General features: G+C 36.3%; 1 pseudogene; it reads left to right on the top strand.

Moving 5' to 3' along the window:
- Positions 1 to 2,373: 2,373 nt before the first annotated feature.
- LOC107540576 (tRNA-splicing ligase complex subunit RTRAF pseudogene) lies at positions 2,374 to 3,088 on the top strand (annotated as a pseudogene).
- The last annotated feature ends 15,154 nt before the right edge of the window (positions 3,089 to 18,242 follow it).

The raw sequence follows: 18,242 nt of genomic DNA on the forward strand, positions 1-18,242 counted from the left end.
AACAATCAAATTAGCAAAAGCCTATAAATAACCAAGTCTAAAATAAAGCAAACATTTCAGAATTTGAATGAAAATGACCAAATATTTCACATGTACCAAATTTAATTCCATTTAAAATCAAGGTTCTTTGATAACTAAAATGCTTAACTACAACCACATTAAAAACACTGAAAATTCAAAGAAAAAGAAGCATCATTATATCATTTACCATTTATTGCCTGTGAAAGTTGAGTCTCATCATTTAAGAAGTCAAGTAATGAGGAATCTTTTTCATTTTCTGACTCATCGTTTTCATCTGATGAAACACATTCTGCATCTTCTTGGGAAAGGTCTGCTTGATCATCTAAAAACTTCCTAGCTACAAGCTAAGACAAATTAGAAAAGACAATACTGATGAGAAAATCATTTACTTTCCTTAAATAACTGGAAATAGTTCTGGAAAATGGATTTCATGCAAATGCTTTTTAAGACCAAAAAATGAAGACACAAAACTGCAAGAAGACTTGATAAAGTAGCATACCTATTTAAATAAGTACATGTCAGCATGGCAGCTTACTGAATGTTTTTCGTTTTTCTTTTCCTTTTATTTTTAATCCTCACCCAAGGAGTGAGGATATTTTTTCCATTGCTTTTAGAGAGTGAAGGAAGAGGGGAAGGAGAGAGAAACATCAAGGCACACATGGATTGGCTGCCTCCCACATGAGCCCCGACTAGAAATCAAACCTGCAACCCAGGTATGTGCCCTTGACTGGGAATCGAACCATCAACCCTCAGGTGCCAGGGCCAATGCTCTAACCAATGCTCTAGTCATGCTGGCCAGAGCTCTTTTTTTTTAAGTAAGCATAAAGTTTCCTGACTCTTCCAGCTATTTTAACTTTTGCCAGGAAAATACTGCACCACAAAAGGACTGATCAGAAAAAAAGGTGCTGAGAATTCTTTTCCAAGGATTTAAATATTGGATAGAGATAAGAAAAACAATACAATGATTGTAATAGCTCAGTTGGTTCGAGTGTCATCCTGATACGTGAAGGATGTGGGTTCAATCCCTGGTCAGGGCACATACAAGAATCAACCAATGAATGCATAAATAAGTGGAACAACAAATCAATGTCTGTCTTTCTAAAAAAATCAATTAGTAAAATAAAATTAGTGAAAAAGCAGCAAATACTCTAAAACTCAGATTTCCTTCAATTTGAATCTTAAATTGTCAATACACTAGTTTCTTCATTTAGTTACTCAAAATAACACAACACTGCAAGATAGTTTCAAAACACAAAAAGAAACAAAAATACCACACCCTGAGATTTTAATTCCAAGTAAAAACATAAAATTGGGCCCTGGCTAGATTGCCTCAGTGGTTAGAGTGTCGGCCTGTGGACTGAAGGGTCCTGGGTTCGATTAGGGCCAAGGGCACATACGTCGGTTGCAGGTTCAATCCCTGACCTTCGTCAGGGAACATGCAAGAGGCAACTAATCAATGTGTTTCTCTCACATCGATATTTCTCTCTTTCACTCTCCCTTCCACTCTCTCTGAAAAGCAATGGAAAATATACTCGGGTGAGGATTAAAAAAAAAAAAAGTAAAATTGGGGTAAAAATATTTTTGAATTTTGGAATTTTTTTCTATCAATTATAGAGCCCAGCTGGGCATGGCTCAGCGGTTGAGCATCGACCTAGGATCCAGGAGATCACAGTTTGATTTCCTGTCAGGGCACATGCCCGGGTTTCGGGCTGGATCCCCAGTCAGGGGTGAGCAGGAGGCAGCCGATCAATGATGACTCTCATCATTGATGTCTCTCTCTCCCTTCTCTCTGAAATCAATAAAAACATATTTTTTAAAAAAAAATTATAGTGAGAAATCTATTTCTATGTAAAATCTAATGTTCTTTAAATACATATATAGTATACATACATATACATACACATATATATATAAAAATAACAAACTAAAAAAAAGTTTACCTTCAGGTGATTCTGTCTCTTCCGGACTTTGGTGCTTCTTTTGGTATTCCTGTTACAACTCTTAAAGTCTTCTAGTTGTGGGTGTTCAGAAAAATCCTCGCTCTCATCACTAGATGATAATTCCAACTATAATAATTCAATAAAATTCTTGCATAAGAAAATATAATTTGATTATTGTATCTAAATATCCTAATCTCCAGGGTTGTTGCTTTTAGTTTCAGGTTTTTAAAAGCTGACCTAACATTTTCTTGTTAGAAAAATAAAATGCTCTCACAACTCAGGGCCCTGTAACAAATACATAATATTTAAGAATTGAGTTTCCCACTCGGTCGCGGCTACCTTCTCCACCCGCCCCTCCTCGCCTCTCCTCTCCTGGCCGAAGCCCGGGGGATCAGAGCGAGACGCCGGGACCATGTCCATGCTGACGGCCCTCGACTACCACAACCCTGCCGGTTTCAACTGCAAAGATGAAAGAGAATTTAGAAACATTATTGTTTGGCTTGAAGACCAGAAAATCAGACACTACAAGATTGAAGACAGAGGTAATTTAAGAAACATCCACAGTAGTGACTGGCCCAAGTTCTTTGAAAAGTATCTCACAGATGTTAGCTGTCCTTTCAAGATTCAAGATTGATGAGAAGCAATTAACTGGCTTCTTGGTTTAGCTGTTAGACTTGAATATGGAGATAGTGCTGAAAAATATAAGGACTCAGTATTTGATAATACAAAACATACTGACAGTGCTGCTAAAAATGCAGAGCCATTGATCAATTTGGGTGTTAATAATCCTAATGTTAAGGCTAGTATAATGGCTCTGGCTAAATTTTTTCAGATTCATTGTCATGACGACTACCTGGTGATGCTTAAGACAATTTGCATTTTGGTCCAGGAGTACCTGACACAGGATGCAGTTGCTAAAGCAAAAGAGGGATTGCCTGTTGCTTTAGACAAGCATAATCTTGGTTTTGACACAGGAGATGCAGTTCTTAATAAAGCTGCTCAAATTCTGTCATTGCTGCATATAACTCAGAGAGCTATAGACAAAAATTAATGAAGCCATAGTAGTTGTTCAGGCAATTATTGCTGATCCAAAGACAGACCACACACTAGGGAAAGTTGGAAAATGAACATTTTAGGATTTCGGCCTCTCACCTACTTACTACAGTTATAAACCATGTATGCCCTGGTATGTGTTTTGAAATCAAACATCAGATTTTCAAGGGAAGAATCCCAGGAAATTGACTATGTTTTAGAGATTTACCATCATTGCTTTTCCTTTTATAAAGTTTGGGAAAGGGGGGGGGGGGAAGAATTGATAATAAGTACAAAAATACTAAATTAGGTAATATATGTAATACTGTACTAGTATAGTATTCACTCAATTTAGCATTATATCAAATGTACTTGATGAAAACTTCTATTTTTAATTTAACTGTTTCCTTTAGAAGATCCTGAAAGCCTTCACAAAATATAATTAAGTCTGTAAATATAAGTATCAAAATCAGTCCAAGCATACAGGAGTCCTTGCAAACCAAAAAACTAATATAAGAAAAACGAATTTTGGACAGTCATACAACAAGATGGCAGCATAGGTAACTGCAGTACCCACCACCTCACACAACCACATCAAAATTAAAACTAAAATACAGAACAACCAACATTCAAAACCCCCTGAAATAAAACTGAACAGAAGTCCTATGACAAGGGAACAGAAGAAGCATTGAGACTGGTAGGAGGGGCAGAGATGTGGGTGGAATCCAGGCTGGATCCTGGAGATGCAGCCGCAGACCCACACCCGGTGCTGTGGTTTAAAACCAGGAGGAATATCTCAGTGGTGGAGGTTTCCCAGAGGAGCAAGGGGGTCCCAGCCCCACAACAGTGCCCCTAGCCCAGGGTTCCAGGGCCAGGAAGAGAAGTCCCCACAACTTCAGGCTGTGAAAACCAGCAGGGATTGTGACTGAGTGACATGGAGGCTGTGGGAGTCCCAGGCAGCTCCTCTTAAAGGGCCCACATACAAACTCACTCAGGCCTGCTCCCTCTGAGCTACAGCACTGGGGCTTGAAAGGAAACTGGGAAATTCAGGGAGGAACTAACTTGCCTGAAATTGGGGTGAGAGGTAGAGGGACAGCTTTCCCCCAGACAAAAGAGCTGGCAGAGGCCACTGCTCCTTTGGCGAGCCCTCCCCCCACAGAGCCAGCAGGCAGGTGCCATATTTGAATCTCCAGCACCTGACTCACACCTTAGGCCCCACCCTGGTGATTCCTAGAAATCCCGACCCCTGCACTTGCAAGCTCATCCAAGCCATTTCCAGTGGCTTTTCTATGCAAGTGGCCTCTCTAGCCTCAGGCTTAGGACTTTCCTAAAATCCCTCAAACAAGTTGCACCTGGCCTCAGCGTGTCCCATACGTCTTGGAAGTAATGGCAGCCTGCACTGGTTCATAGTTTGGCCTCTCCTGGACATCGCCAAGCCCAGCACAAGTAGCAGCCAAATACAGATTGCTGTGTAGCTCACACTGGGGGACCCTAGACACAGACAGAGGCTGACTTTGCACCTCCTGGACGGTGCAAAGAGACAGTGCACCTGGGCGTCAGGCTGAACCGTGCTGGATTACAACCCTAGCACATGCACGAATGACACACTCAAGGGGCGTACTAGGTACACCAAAACTCCACTAAAGTAAATCCTGCTCTGTAGAGGTGTCTCCAGCACAGCAGTTCTTTGGCTGCAGTTGCAGCTGGTCCTCACAGCCGATTGGCCTGTGGGTAAATTCCTCCTAGTGATGCCAACAGCAACCGAGGCTCAACTACAACAGGCACACAGCCCACACAGGGGAGCATCTAGAAGGCCAGTACAGGTGACTGTGGAGACTGAGCGAAACAAACACCAGGAAGCTGCCAAAATGTGGAGGCAAAGAAACACGTCACAAAGGAAAAAACAGAAGAAACCTGTAGAAGAGGAACTAAATGAAATAGAACCAAGCAAGCCACTAGATATAGAGTTCAGAATAATGGTTATAAGCATGCTCAAGGATCTTATTAAGAATATTAAAGAAACTAGTGATATTATTGATGACATAATAAAGTACCAATCAGAAATGAAGGCTACACAAACTGAAATGAAAAATAATTTACAGGGAATCAACAGTAGAGTAGAGGATGCTGAGAATCAAATCAGCAATTTTCAATATGAGGAAAGAAAAAACACCCAACCAGAAGAGTAAAAAGGAAAAATAATCCAGAAATATGAAGACAATGTATGGAGTCTCTGGGACAACCTCAAGTGGTCCAACATTCGCATTGTGGGCATGTCAGAGGGAGAAGAAAGTGAAAACCTATTTGAAAAAATAATGACAGGAAACTTCCCCTACCTGGGGAAAGAAATAGACTTACAAGTCCAGGAAGCACAGAGAGTCCCAAACAAGAGGAACCCAAAGAGGCCCAGAGCAAGACACATCATAATTAAAATGCCAAAGGTTAAAGACAAAGAGAGAATCTTAAAAACAGCAAGAGAAAAGCAATTAGTTACCTACAAGGGAGCACCTATACGACTGTCCGCTGATTTCTCAACAGAAACTTTGCAGGCCAGAAGGGAGTGGCAAGAAATATTCAAAGTGATGAAAAGCAAGAACCTACAACCAAGATTGCTCTACCTAGCAAAGCTATCATTTAGAACTGAAGGTCAGATAAAGAGCTTCACAGACAAGAAAAAGCTAAAGGAGTTCATCACCACCAACCAGAAATGTTGAAGGGTCCTCTTTAAGAGGAAGCTAATGCACAAAAGAATCTGACAAACTAAATAGATCCAGAGACATTGAAGCATGCAACAGATGGTCATATTTCAGAGGGAAGAGGGAAGGGGTGGTGGAGGGTGAGAAGAGATTAACCAAAAAAGTTATATGCATATATGCATAACCCATGGACCCAGACAATAATGGAGTAAAGCCTGGGGAGTGGGTGGTAGTGAGGTAGATGTGGGATCAATGGGGGGGAAAAAATGGGATACCTGTAATACTTTCAACAATAAAGATAAATTTAAAATAAAATAAAATAAATAAAAAATGAAAAGTGAAAAAAAGAAAAACAATTTCTGACTAGGAGGCCTATCACTGTATCTTTGACAGAACAATATAAAACTGATCAAAAGACTCAAAAGTTTATCAATCAAATTTCAATTAATAGGAATAATTTTAGTTTAAAATGGAATGATTACATTATCAATGTTTTAATTCATTTCTGATAAGTCAACCAGTCTAGTTAGAGAGATTCTCATTTTATATGAGTTTACAAAGTTAATATGGACTGACTGCATTTTTTACTAATATTGCACAAATTATACTATATTTTATTAGGGAACTGAAATACAAGATTTCCTAATCTCATAATTTAGTCACCAGCTATAAATTGATGACAAATATCATTAACCTTAAGACCTGCCTCCTACGTAAACTTCATATTCACAGTCACCAATGCCTGCCAGACACTGACACTTCACTCAAACATGTTCAACACTGAACTTACCTCTTTCTTGTCTTCTCTAGGTTTGTGATACATCTGCCAAGCAGCCCAAGCCAAAAACCAGTCATATTGGACTCCTTCCTTTCCTCTTTTCAAACCCACTCAGTAAGCAAATGAAAGAATGAGGCCTTCCAAAAACGGACCGATATTTTTCTCCAGTTTTACTTCCTGTCACTCTTTGTTTTAACAATCCAATTAAGAGATGCTGTTTCCCACTGTGTGTCATTCTTTAAGCTGTTCACTGGTTGACAATGCCTTCCCTTCTCCCTTCTCTTGCCTAAGGCCACATATGCTTTGAGATTTAATAAAGTTTTAACTTCAAGAAGCTTGCCAGAACTCCCAAAGTGTTGGCTAAGTGGTTATCTTTTCTTATCACTCAAAAGATTTACTTATCTTTCTTTCCTAACATATTGTAAGTGACTTAAGCAGTTCCAGGGTATAATCAATGCAGTATCTCCAGCATCTTCCCGGGCAGATAAACAGTAGGTATTTAATGAACACCCGCTGAATTGCTGAGGTATACTGACAAAAGTAGGATAGTTTTTAAAACAAATATAAAATTAAAATAGAAATTTCAATCAAATAGAATTTACTATCTATTTTTCTATTAACTATATACTTGTAAGATCAAATGTATCTACATTCACCTATACAGATACTATTTTTGTAATATGGATTCCAAAAGAATTTGAGTTACTATACATTACTATATATTATCTATACATTACTTATGTACTTACTTTCTTTGGAGGAACCCTGCGCTTTCTTACAGCATGAAGTGGGGAATCAACTTCACTATGTTTCTGATCCTAGATAAATAAAGTAAAAGGTAAAAAGTAAAAAGACATAAGGAGAAAGAAAAAGCCTTTGTATGATCACATTGCTGTGATTACTGACTCACCTCAGGGGATTCCAAAACATTTCCTTTTGCTTTTTTACTCTTTCTTTGGAAAATCTCATCACCTTCACTTTCATTGCTTGTTAACTGTTCATCTATAAAATTTATTTAAAAATAATTAATCTAGTCAGTAGATTTAAGTTTATCCAACCACAACTATTTTATTGACAGTACAATAAGAACTGTTTCTGTCAATCTCAACACTTACTCTAAAAAAAATAGCTTTTCAGAAGTTTGGTCAAAAAAATCAGCATAAGCCCAAGCTGATTTGGTTTGGTGTTTAGAGCGTGGGCCCTCAGACTGAAGGGTCACAGGTTCAAGTCCAGCCAAGGGCACGTACCTTGGTTGTAGGCTCCATCCCCCACCCTGGCGAGTGTAGGAAGCAATCAATGACACATCGATGTTTCTCTCTCTCTCTCAATTCCACTCTCTCTAAAAAGCAATGGAAAAAATATCCTCAGGTGAGGATTAAAAAAAACAGAAACAAAAACAAATCAGCATGAGCCCTGGACAGTGTTGCTTAGTGGTTAGAGTGTCAGCCCTCAGACTGAAGGGTCTCGAGTTCGATTCCCAGTCAAGGGCACGTATCTAGGCGGCAGGTTCAATCCCCAGCTCCAGTCGGGGCATGTGAAGGAGGCAGCCAATCACTGTGTCTCTCTCACATCGATGTTTCTTTTTCTCTCCCCTCCCCCCCAGCCTCCTTCCCTGCCTTCCACTCTTCCTAAAAAAATCAATGCGAAAAATATCCTCGGGTGAGGATTAACAACAACAAAAAATTAGCATAAGAGACAGAAAAATAAAACACTGCTAGTGAGAAAACTGAGACAACTTTTGCTGATAAACATATATTTGACTCAGGTTCAATTTTACAAATTAACTGAAAAGAAGCTAGAAGAGTATAAAACATAATTCTATTAGTCAATGATTCTAGAATTCATCTGTAAAATCTATGGTAGTATTCCTGCCCTTTGTGTCTTATTCTCTTTCTAATTGAACAAGTTAAAGCATGAAAATGCAGGCTATAAGACAATATATATAAAGACCTTTTATGTATGTATGTACATATGTATGTCATATATATGTATATATACATATGTTTTTGTGCACAGCATGACATTAAACACTGGTAAGATATTCAGCAAAATGTTGTAACTAACACAACACATCTGGGGGAATGAAAAGATTGCTAAAAACAAAACTCATGTATGAAATAAGATGCTTCAAATATTCAGGTACTTAAACAAAGCTTTAAGTCTTGCCCTTTCATAAAATTTTGATTGAAAATACTTTGTGTCTTTATGAAACCTTCTGTAAGAGCCTTATCATTGTTTCAAGATATAAATTCTTTGATATGTCTCCCTTTCAAGAGGTGAATCAGAATTCCTCTCCCCTTAACTGTCGAGCAGACTTAATCACTTGCTTCTAACAAAAGAATATAATGAAAATGAAGGTGTATCACTTCAGAGTCTAGGTCATAAAAGTCATTCCAGCCTCATCCTTGCTCTCTCTACATCTCACTCACTCTGGAGGAATATAGATGCTACATTGTAAGGACATAAGAAGAAACCCTATTGGAGAGGCCCCTGTGGCAAGAAATCAAGGCCTTCCACCAAGAACAGTGTGATCCTCCAAGCTTACTCAAGCCTTCAGATAACTCTAGCCCTGACCAACATTTTTTTTTTTTTTTTTAATATATCTTTACTTATTTCAAAGAGAGGAAGGGAGAGAGACAGAAACATCAATGAAGAGGGAGTCATTGATTGGCAGCCTCCTGCACAGCCCCTACTGGGGACCGAGCCCGAAAGCAGGGCATGGTACCCTGACCTGGAATCGAACCTCAGCCTCCTAGATCCTAGGTCAATGCTCAACAGCTGAGCCACATCAGTTGGCCCTGACCAACGTCTTGATTGCCACTTCATGAAATATCCTGAGCCAAACCCCTTACTAAACCACTCTTGAATTTCTAGTCCACAGAAACGTCGTTTTAAGCCATTAAAGGGGGTGGGGGGTGTAATTTGTTATGCAGCAGTAGATAAATAATACAGGTTGTGGTACCTGGAAATAGTGAATTGCCATACCAAAAAACTAAACTATGGAGGGAGCTTTAGAACTAGATTGGGGGCTGAAGCTGAAAAAACTTCTGGGGAGAGTTTTAGTGAAAGCTTGAAGAGAGTCACAGGAATTGTTTGTAGGAACAATTTCTGGGAAGATTAATGGCTATTGAGGAGGCTGTGGGTGAGAGGTTAAAGTAAGGAAAATCTTACTAGAAATTGGAGGAAAGAGAATCCTTTATGTAGTGCCAGAAAGTTTAGCAACCTTGCAGTAACACAGAAAGTAGAAAATGTGCCTAATGAATGAGGTGATCTAGCTAAGGAAATTTCTAGACAAAATGTTTAAGGTATCATCTGTGCTTCTTGCTGTTAAAGTAAATTGCAAGAGGGTAGAGATAAGCTCAAGAAAGGACTACTAAACAAAAAACAGCCTTGCTGGCTTTGAAATTCCCAGCAAGCAATATTAAACTAAGAAGTCTTCCAAGCAAAGATCTAATCTAGAGGACTGCCAGGAAAATATTGTTCGATGAAGCTGAGGGTATAATTGTAAATGCTTTAAGACCTAAGAAATATCAAGCATGGTGCCTCAGAGTAGCATTCAGTCAGATACAAGGCTCTCTCGATACTTTAGGATGTTTATCGCGGGTCTTCTCAAATAGGCCTTCTGAGAGGATTAAAGAACTCTCTCTATACACCTCAGCAGAAACCCAAGGTAGAGAAGAATTTAGCTCCAAAAGATTTGTGGGCAAGCTAGTGTCTAATGGAATGAACCCCAATGAGATTCACAAGAAACCCAAAAATTTACAAGAATTATATGGGAAGAAACACAGCCAGCTATAACTAAAAGGGGCAGAGACAGGACAAAATGAAAAGAGGGCTTTGGATTCCCACATTTTTACTAAAAGGTATGCTGCGAAAACTCCATAGGTGCTATCTGTTATGAAAAAGGATGCTACCAAGCATCCAGAGGGCAAAGTCAAGAACCACGGAGAATTATTCCCAGACTTTGAATCCTAATCAAGGAACTTCCAATCTCAGCTCTGCTGCATTTTAGAATTGCTATGGACTAGAGATTCCTGTGTGCCTCCAATTACCCCTCCCCCTCATTTTGAACAAGCCATCTTGAAAGTAGATTGTCCATGCCCAGTTAAGTCTTCAGATGACAGCAACCCCAGGTGATATCTTGAATATAACCTCCAGAGAAATCCTAAGCTAGAACAACCCAATTAAGAAACTCTTGAATTCCTAAACTACAGAAACTGTGAGATAAATGTTTATTTTAAGCCACTAAGTTTCTGGGACTAATTTGTTACACAGCAATAAAAAACTAACACAAATACACAGTATATTTCTCTTCACACTCTCTGACAATAAAATATATACCCAGACAAACCTGAATAAATCCTTTTTGCAAAAGAGCCACTCTATAATTGAACTAGATTTTTTTTTCATTACCTTCTAGAATTAAATGCAGGGCTCAGCTATAATAATCAACTAATTCCAGAAGGCTTTTCTTTTAACTACTTCAGTGACTTTTTTTTTTTTAAATATATCTTTTTTGATTTCAGAGAGAGGAAAGGAGAGGGAGACAGAGAGAGAAATATCAATGATGAGAGTGAACATTGATCAGCTGCCTCCTGCACGCCCCCGACTGGGGATTGAGCCTGCAACCCAGGCATGTGCCCTGACCGAAAATCCAAGTGTGATCTCCTGTATCCTAGGTCGTTGCTCAACTGCTGAGCCATGCCCGGCCGGGCTTAGTGATGTTTTAATTAACTATTTTTGTATATACATAACATGACAAATGACCTTAAATCCTCTATTTCAGTTAGATGAAATTAAAAAATTAAGTACTCTAATAAATAATTCCCTAATATATATGTATTCATAATTATATTGCCCATGGTTAATAGTTAAGTACAATGCTAGAAAAAGTTTTGATACAAATATGACACAAACAAAAGTGATTTCATCCAATAACAGACTTAATATAAAGGTGTTAAAGCAAATACTGAAGGCTCACAGGAAAAATACATGTAAAAATACATGTCACAGTATTTCCAAAACTATGTGGAATAGTCAATTTTCGAAAATTAAACATATGTCCACAACTTACTTTAAAAAAGATTTTATCTTAAATACAACATTCATGAATCATGCTCTCTGCTACTGAGAATAGCGTAAGAAAGATTGACAGAGGAAACTTTCATTTTATCCTACTACTATTCTTTTTCCACAGCCAGAAGGAGTAAAATCCATAAATGGCCTGCTATAATAATCTACCCATAAACTAGAGTTGAGTTATATAACAAGACTTACAGGATATTTAAAATCATTTTAATACCCAGCATATATCACTGTATTTTCTACTTTTTGTGTAACTGTAGAATTAGATTACAGAAATGCAGAGATTCCCTAAGAGCTTTTGTAGTCTTGTCTCAGTCCTCCAAATACAGCTTTATTTATATTTTGCTATATAAACCCTCTACTTTATACTATCCCCCCAAAATCTTACTTTGATTCTTGTACTTTGCGCCCCACTATTTTATAACATCTAAATTCTCTATTATTTTCAACATATCCCATATTCCCAAGGAGCCAAAATGAAAATCTACATTTATGAAATCTAAGCTAATCCAGTTCAAAATTTTGATATTTTTTTTGTATCTCCTAAGCATCCACTATCTTATTATTCCTTTAGTAGTTATTTACATATTTTACTCTTATCTTTTCAAATGTGTATGCTACACAATTGTTTTACAATCAAAGGCTGGGGCCAAATCTTACACTTCTATATTTCACAGTGTAATACCTTTCCAATGGCATGCATGCCATAAGTAAAGGGTGCCCCCCAAAAATGTATACACACTTTAACAACTGATAGCTCAATTTTGAAAATGAAATGTATTTTAATAAACACTGTCTTTATAATTATTCAAAGTGTATGTATACATTTTTGGGAGACACCCTGTATATATGTAGGTAAAATAATCTTATAAATCTTATATATCAGTAAGCATCAACTTAAGAAATATATAATACATCAATTCTCTAATTCAACACACCATATACTGAGAAATTACATTTTGAAAAACTACAGAAGTTTATCTAGAGCAATTATTCTAGAAAGATGAAATCTTACCTCCAGCAGAATGACAGGATTGATGTAGGTTGATTTGTTCCCCATTTTTAGTCTTTTCTATAGAAAGTCCTGAATCATCAAAAGTTGAATTCAATGTGTCTTTGAAACTTTGTAGATTTACCTTTCCCTTATTAGAATCTAGCATCCTAGGCATTTCCTTTCTCTTTTTAGAGTTCAATGTGTTTGATTCAGAAAGTGGTGTACTCATAACTATTTCCCCTCCTGGCAAAGGAAACTGAGAATAACCAGGTGACATAAATTGTTTATTTTTTGCTATACTCAATGGGAAATGTGCAGAAGTTGGACTCTGAATATCTTCACTTGATGAGATAGTAATGGTTCTACTCGTAGAACTATCAACATGATCTCTTGGTATTACTGCTAAATTTGAAACATAGTTTGCATCACTTATCTCCTTGACATCTAAACACCTTCCAGATAGATCATCTAAAATTTTATTCTTATTTGTATTTGATGTATGTTCTATTTCATCATCAGAATCTGGAATACAAAATCCTAAATCAAAGGTAACAGGAAATAAATCCTTAGAGTAGTCAAGAACATATTCGTCACTCTTCAGTTTTTCCTCATGTACTCCTGTCAAATCTTCATGAGATTTCCAACTGTTAGTATAATAGGCAATTTGATCTTGGGGTTGAGAATTATTGTCTAACAAAAGTTCATCAGAAATTAAGAACTGAGAAACCAGTGCCATTTTGTTTATACAAGTTTTGTCTGACACATGTAAAGATTTGCATTCCTTATTCGAGGGAGGAAGGGTCATATCATTAAATTCTGTATTAACATCTTCAAATAGTGGTAAACTCTCATCCTGATCAGTGAGCAACACTGGGAACCCACTGTTAACATCACAATTGTTTTCTTCAGCAAAATACTTTGGAGGGCCTATGTTTATTTCAGTATGATTGTTGCTTACTAAATTTTCATTTTTAACATTTTTACGTACTTTATCATCACAGTCACATAAGCCTGGCTCATCAAAAATCTTATCATTCATTGTACTATAAAGGCAACTTTTATCAGAAGGATGATTAATAAATTTAAGTGAATTTAATTCTAAATCCTGTCGAGAACTTACAGCTGAATGTGATATCAAACAAGTAGGTTTATTGTTTGGTAAATACTCTGTGTAGGGTAGGTAAAGCAAATTTTCAGGTGCAGAATCCTTAGTAATTTCATGTTCCAAATTTGAAAGTCCACTGAGAGGTGGTGGAGAATGAGATAAAAATCTCTCTACATTAACTAGTACCTCTTTTGTTAGTGAGTAACAATTATAAAATTGGTCATCAGTTCTAGCTATAACAAGCTCTTCCTCAAGTGGAAGAAATAAGCTATGTAAAACAGATTTCTCATCACTGAAACTGTTATAACCAGAATCTAAAAAATTTCCAGCAAATGAACTAGTAGATTTATTTGTAATCTGACATTCTGTTAATAATCCACATGACTGATTAACAACATTTTCATTGATAGCACATGTGGCAGCAACTTCATCTATATCTGATGCCCTTTTATCATTTAGGTCTACCTGAAAAATATTTTCAACTGTAGAACTGGCATCAGTATCTAAAAAATCCATAACAACATCATTATTTTCTTTTTTAGGCTGATCTTTTTTCAGTTTTTTAAAAGCTTTTCTCTTTAGAGAAACAATTTTAGGTTTGATACGAGTCTGTTTAAAAATTTCAGCACATTCTTCATCAGATTCTGTCACTGGGATTGAACTGCCTTCATTTATATTCTTTGTAAATGAAGATTTCTTGTTACTAGTAAAGGTGCCATTGGCAAGATTGTATTTGTTCCTGGGAGCACTAAATGTTGAGCTAACATCTTCCATTTTTAAATAAGATTTAATTTCCAATTCATAGCTGCATTCTCCCTATAAAGAAAGAAAATGAAAAAGTCACAAGAAAACAAAACAAAAAAGCCAATTCTAAGAGATGAGTTTTACTCTACGTAAAAATTTTTTCCAAACAATATTACATTATTCAAATGCCAACCAGAGAAAGACAAAGATCACATGCTCTCATTTATTTGTGGAATGTAATGAACAAAATGAATTGACCAACAAAATAATACCCGAGACACAGAGGCATGGAACAAACTGACAAATCTCCGTGGGGGCGGGGGAGGGGAGTGACAACGACAAGAGATAAACCAAAGAACTTTCTTGCTTATATGCACAGCCCGTGGACACAGACAATAGGGTGGTGAAGGCCTGGAGGGGGCATGGATAGGGACTAGGCAGAGATGGAGAAAGGAGGGAAAATGGGGTACATCTGTAATACTGTCAACAATTAAAAATATATTAATAATTTTTTAAAGCCAATTCTAAAAAATGTTTTCCAAACAACATTACATTATTCAAATTATTTTCTTTTATACCTTAAAAAATTATTCTGATAAATCAAATAAAATTATAAATGACACTACTGTGAAATTATCATAAATTTTCTTTAATATATATTTTTTTATTTTTAGAGAGAGGAAGGGAGAGGGAGAGAAGGAGAGAAAGAGAGAAAGATGGATGAGAGAGAAACATTGATAGGCCGCCTTCTGCACAGCCCCCACCAGATATGTGCACTAACATGGAAATGGAACTAGCGACCACTTGGTGCATGGGTTGACATTCAAACACTGAGCCACACTGGCCGGGCATAAATTTCTTTAGTCAGTTAATATTTTTGTATCCCCAGTACTTAATACATGGAAGATCCATGATAACTATTTAGAAAGAACAAATTTAATAAATGCATAAAATAAGATTATAAACACTAAGTTTTTTACTTCTAACATTTAATAGAACAATTATTCTAATTTCCTAAAAATAGATTTAAGAAATTAATACATATAAATGTAAAGCGCCCATTCATATGTTAAATTTACTCTTTTTGAAAGTAAACTAAGGACAGCTTTTAGAACATCTGAAATAATGATACTTGTATGTGTACTAGGCTGTAGGCTAGAATATACTATTTTTAACAAATTTTCCAACCAAGAATTCTTATAGTGAATTTCTAAGTCTTTCTTATCTCTAAGTTTAAAACTACAGTCCCCACCACTCCTGGCTCACCTTTCCCTCTTCCCCATGAATGCTACTTTAATCACGATTCCTCTACTACTTGGGGACTTAAGCAGTTAATTTTCCACTCTTTGAATAATAAATACAATAAATATTAATGTAAGAATGCCTGTCTCCCTGATAGTACATATGTTCCCCACTAACAGAATATTTTTTAAAAATATGTTTTTAGTGATTTTAGAGAGAGAGGGAAGGAGAAGGAGAGAGAGAAAAATCAATCGGCTGCCTCCTGCACACCCCCTACTGGGGATTAAGCCCGAAACCAGGGATGGGACCATGTTCAACCAACTAAGCCACACCAGCCAGGGCTGACAGAATATTTTACCTGGCCTCTTCAATGATGTAGCCACAGGGCCAGGAACAGTTCATGGCATATACAGGACACTAAATACATATGTGTTAATTTGACGGCACAGGTTTTGCTGGGATTCACAACTAATTCCTGTATTTGCATGTATTCATGAACAATAACTAATAATAAAAAGAGCAGCTACAATCTACTGAGTACTTAATATGTGCCAGTTACTGTTCTAAGTGCCTTACACATATGAAGTCTTTTAATCCTACAGCAACCATATAAAGAAGGTATTATCATTATCTCCATTTTATAGATGAAACTGAGACATAGAGAGGTTACATAACTTACAGAAGCACAACTAGTAAGAGGCAGTGTTTGGATTCTAACCCAGGCATTTTGGATTTCACTCTCACACTAGGTTCATCATTCTGACTCTCTCAAGAATAATAATCAAGAAACTGCTCAAGGAATCAACAATTCTGTAAACTACCACCGGGATATAAGAGATACACTACATGACCTATGTGATAGACAACATTTCAATAAATCTCATTTAACAAGAATCTTAAATTACAAAGTTTATATAAATCATTAAATATATTAAAATTTGATTCAGGTCTATCAATATTTACAAATGATACTCCTCTAATTAACTCTATTTCTTCTACGGCAGAAAACTGGTTCCTTATTGAGATCACAAGGATATATAAAAAAACAAAATATTCTAGCTATCATTTCTTATAATAAATACCAGTTTCTTGTTTTAAAAATTGATTTTAGAGTGCAAGAAAGGGAGAGGGAAGGAGGGCGAGAGACAGAGGGAGGGAGAGAGGGAGGGAAACATCAACTGGTTGCCTTCTGACCAGGGACCGAACCAGCAATCTGAGCTTGTGCCCTGACCAACTGAGCCACATCGGCCAAGGCAATACTTGTTTCTAAAAATGACGACTTCAAATTAAGAGTAAAGATTAAGTATTGTAGTTTCACCATGAAACCAGCAAGAGAAAATTACAATAAAAACCTACCTCTTCATGTCTCATTCCTTCTATAATTTGCATAATGCTTATAAAATGATGGCATCGATCTGAGTGATCAACTTGATATGTAGGAAAAGGATGATCTTGCCATAGTCTCCATTCAGAGAGAGAGAGTTGACGAATTCCAATGGTTGGTTCTTGAGTCTTGATTAATGATTTTTAAAATAATAAAAATGATAAAAGCATTCAGATTTCACAAACTGATTTTTAAAAAACCATTTAATACACAGATAATCAGCCTAATATAAATAATTTGAACTTATTCTGATGCTTTCAACTAAAATCTCAGGGGGAAAAAAGAAAATTTCTTAAAGTATAAAGTTGACCTTTAAATACATTTTAAAAATAAGTCATATGAGTTACTAGTTAACCATATTTCCTGTTTATATAGTTCCATGTTGAGTAATATTTAAGAAAAGGTGTGGTTTCAAAAGTACTATTTATATCCTATAATCTAATAAGGAGGCATTCATATTATCTCAGTGATACTAATCCCAATCCTTCATGCCTGCTGCCATTCCTCTTTCCCTGTTAGTGAATAAAAAATAAAAATTCTGAATAGCCATATATTTAAAGCACTATAAATCTTCCAAAAGGAATCTTTCCTGAGGCTGTTCTTCCAGTTTTTTGGGTACAAAAGTAACCTTTGACAAATTATCTTGGCTTTCATTAAGTTCACCAGTAACTTGTTCTTAAAACAAAATAAATCATAACATCCAAATTAAAGTTTTACTATAATTTCAAAATGACAAATAAAAACCAGTTTGTACATAGATGCTCATGGCAGCATAATTTTATGTTAGCAATATACTGAAAAGATTCTAGGGAAGTAGTCAAAATATGGTACACTGCAGGGTAACATAACAATCATGTAAATTTTGTCAATACAGAAATGTTCATATGGCATAAAGTAATAAAGAAAAGGCAGAACTTATGTAAATATATTATGGTCATGTAAAAATATATTCTATATATACAATAAAGAATATAAGAAATTAGAAGTTTTACAAACTCAGACTTTAATAATCTTTTTAAAACTGTTTACATTCTTAAATTTTTAAGGTGACATTCTGACTATGAAGATTCTCTTTACTGTATAATCACTATAAAGAACATCTGAAAACATGTTCCACTTACTGGTACATTTTCCTCATTTTGTAAAGACAGAAATTGAACTTGAGGCAATATTATTTCCTTAATTTCATCACTGTCTCTTAACCTATAAAGTCTGTTCCAT

Source organism: Miniopterus natalensis, chromosome 1 (assembly GCF_054644295.1).
Source record: "Miniopterus natalensis isolate mMinNat1 chromosome 1, mMinNat1.hap1, whole genome shotgun sequence".
Classification (NCBI taxonomy): Eukaryota; Metazoa; Chordata; class Mammalia; order Chiroptera; family Miniopteridae; genus Miniopterus; species Miniopterus natalensis.